This window comes from Astyanax mexicanus, chromosome 24, assembly GCF_023375975.1.
Source record: "Astyanax mexicanus isolate ESR-SI-001 chromosome 24, AstMex3_surface, whole genome shotgun sequence".
Taxonomy (NCBI): domain Eukaryota; kingdom Metazoa; phylum Chordata; class Actinopteri; order Characiformes; family Acestrorhamphidae; genus Astyanax; species Astyanax mexicanus.
Window position 1 is genome coordinate 593,984 of NC_064431.1, and position 4,133 is coordinate 598,116.

Here is a 4,133-nt window from a genome sequence, read left to right on the forward strand (position 1 = left end):
TGATTATTTCTGAACTCTTAAAACTACTTTATGAATATGAACATTTTCTGTAAATAAATGCTCTAAATGAGAATATTTTTATTTGGAATTTGGGAGAAATGATGTCTGTAGTTTATAGAATAAAACAACAATGTTCATTTATGTAATTATTAATAATTATTATTAATGCCTAAAGAAGTAATTGTAAGTAATAGTAAGTTATAGTCCATCAACATTTTAACTGAGCTGCAGCTGCAGTTCACACACTCGCCGCATGATGTCGCCATTGACAAACAAATGTGAACCATGTGTATCATTACTGTTAGATAACTAGTCAATCTCAAAGTGATCAATGTGAACATGAACAATAATAATAATAAGAAAAAATATTTTGTATTTTGTAGTCCAAACATATTAATAATATATACACTAACAAATGCCCACTTATCAAATAATAGTCCAGATCAAATAATAGATTAAATCCATTTACATTACATTACATTACATTACATTACATTTGGCAGACGCTTTTGTCCAAAGCGACTTACAATAGTCAAGTACAATGTAAAATAAGTTTAAAGGAAAAACATCTTTGGATAGGGATAAAAGGAGGTCAAATGGGAATAATAGGATAGAGGAGTGAAGGAGGGGAAGAAGGAAATGAGGTTAGAAGTAGTTAGTGTGTTAGAGGTGTTAAGAGAGTAAGTGCTCTTTGAAGAGCTCTGTCTTCAGGAGTTTATTAAAGATAGTGAGAGATTCTCCTGATCTGGTAGTAGAAGGTAGTTAGTTAGAGGTGTTAGGAGAGTAAGAGCTCTTTGAAGAGCTCTGTCTTCAGGAGTTTATTAAAGATAGTGAGAGATTCTCCTGATCTGGTAGTAGAAGGTAGTTAGTTAGAGGTGTTAGGAGAGTAAGTGCTCTTTGAAGAGCTCTGTCTTCAGGAGTTTATTAAAGATAGTGAGAGATTCTCCTGATCTGGTAGTAGAAGGTAGTTAGTTAGAGGTGTTAGGAGAGTAAGTGCTCTTTGAAGAGCTCTGTCTTCAGGAGTTTATTAAAGATAGTGAGAGATTCTCCTGATCTGGTAGTAGAAGGTAGTTAGTTAGAGGTGTTAAGAGAGTAAGTGCTCTTTGAAGAGCTCTGTCTTCAGGAGTCTCTTAAAGATAGCGAGAGATTCTCCTGATTTACAACTGTAGACTTCTCTCTTTATTACCCACTGGTCAAGGAACAATAAAATTGTACACTTTTTAAGTTATAGATTAATTTTGATACATTTACTTTATTACATTTCATTAGCATTTAATATGATGACAACTTTAAGATCTTTAATTCTTAAATAATCATTTAAGACCAGACAAGTTGCTCTCTGAGAATTTACATGTGGGTTTTGACGCTTTGCACATAACCAAAGCATCTCAACCTTGAGTCTGACAAGTCACGCATTATTTTCTTATTCTTATATTGACTTTTATTTGTTTTACTTTATTTGTTTCTTTTTTTGCTTTTACTTTGTATTTTTCCACATCTACTTTGTTTTTATGTCTTTGTATTTGTATCCCTTTTTAGGTAAAAACTCTAAATTGTCACTAAAAACAAACAAATAGTTGTATTGCATATTATAAAGGTTTTCTAAAATATTTCAGGCAAGAAAAGTAGTGGCAACTATAATAATAAGATTTCTCAGATAGCAAAAAGATGACGAATTAATGTTAAATCAACGTCTCTTTGCAGAACAAAATGAGCTCTGCAAAAATGGTGCATTTTTATCACATCATATGTTGTAAGAACTGGTTTTATCACAATAAAATGACCAAAAACAGTATTTGTAGTGTTTCACACAGAGTCTGTATCCAGCTGTACTGAAACATTAAAACCACTGCCAGGTGAAGTGAATAAAGGTGATAATTTGGTTACTATGCCTCCCGGTGTATTAAGGGTATCATATTAATGTAAAGTATTATATAATGATTTACCTTCATTATTACTCTTAATATAAATGTATTTAGGATTAAAACAACACAAATATATTCAAACCTTCAGTTCCTGAACAGATGCTGGAGTTCCCTGAGCTGACACATTTCTAATCTACTACACTTGTATTGAGAGATATATTTATATATAACAAAACGTATATATTTGCTCTACACACCTCTGAATGGTTTACATATTTTCACATGTGAAACCCACGTCCTTCGACCTGCAGGCTCTGAGGATTACAGAAATAGACCAGAATTTCTTGTGGGAAAATTAAAGCTCACGCCACCAACAGGCAGATTGTAGAAGTGACCCTGCACCAGTATAATAATATTATTTATTCATTTTTTTAAATGTGCTTTTCTATATTACAAAAGCACAGTATAAGCTATATGAATTATATATAATTGATTGAAAATTAATAAGAGGTAAAATAAATACATTTAATTTACTTACATAATACATAATATGCTTTAATAAAAGTATTAGCACAAATTATCAAATTCCCCAGTCAGTCAGACATAGTAGTGGTAATTATTTTCTTTTTAAATAATAAATATTTATTCTAAAATGCTGATAGGTTTATACTGCACTTGTTATATTTTAAGAAACATTTCATTTAAAATACATGTGAATTATTTTGTAATTATTTTATGGTAATCTGCTATTTTTTTTGTCAGTGTAAATTTATAATAATTTACATCTGCATTATGTATTCAGAAAATAGTAAAAAAAAAACAATGATTAGAAAAATAACTATGCTTTTTATTATCTTAAAATGTATTTATTTTTTATTTTATAATGAATTAATTCTTTATTAACATTTTATTTGACATATTCTCCGTTTTGGCGGGACGAGACTGTAATGACAGCTCCTGTCAATCACTCCGCTTCAGCGAATCAAATCACGAGGCCGGCATTTGGGGCGTGGTCGCACTGTCGTCAGTCACGTGTGTTTACAGCCTTCGCTGCGGAGGAAACCAATCAGATCGCTCCTCGCTGTAATCCGGCTCTCAGGTCAGGGCGGAGATTTAGCAGGAAAATCCCACAGTAAATTCAGTTAAAACTAATCTGTTTTTAGAGTTAAAAAAGGAAGTCTTCAGCAGCCTGCACATGTTATAGACTGGGTTTTATAGAATTAATGTTTATTTAGCATTGTTTTCTGAATGAATGAATGAATGGAGTCAATTAATAATATTGCAAGAAAATGGCATATGCTATTTCTCAAATGTTTAAAACGTTTTAAAAAATAAAATAACGCTATTATTTTCTGATATTAAAAATATTGTATAATATTAAAAAAATAAACAATGCACAAATTAATGCACATTTTAAAACAGTAGGTTTTTAGCCAGTGTACTCATACAGAAATCGGATATATCATACACCAAGGATAATTCACTATGTATGTACATGTATATGTGTATATGTATTTATATATATATTTATATTTATGATGAGTATTATATGTGAATTTATTTTATAGTTTTAACAATAAATTCTTACCTCGTACCTTACCAGTAGTAGCCTTACCACTTCCTTTCCCATGAACTGTCAGCTTTTATACTTAAATATTTCAGTGTCTAATAGTCAAGAAAAGATGAGGAGAATTAAAAAGTTGAAAAATGTCAGATTAGTTAGAATTATTATACACTGTTAAGAAATATGTTAGAAACATTGTTTTTTGCTATATATAATTAGTAAGCATTTTAAATTATTTTTACAAATATATATTTTTAAATATATATTAACTGCCCTGCAAAGACCAGAAAAAAATATGTTTGAGTCAAATTATCATGCCCAATTTGAATTGTTCTAAAATGATTGGAATAGGAGCATAATATGAATAAACATGACATATTTTTTCATATCACATAAGCTACATTCTTTTTAAATCGGTTATATGTTACTATATCGTTAAATTATAAGTTATCATATGTGACTAATATAGCGTTTTGTGGCTTATATGACTATAATAACATAAATAAATAAAAAATGTTCTAATATTATGCCATTTATTTGAAATATATGTTTTGTTTGAATTACAGCAAATGATTTGCAGTGTTTCACTTCTATTATAAATGTGCTGTTGTAATATTGGTATAAATGTATTAATATTGTATATTAAATGATCTGAGCTGTGTTTTCTGGATGAATAAGGTTGTGATTTCGGGTTTTCTCCAGCA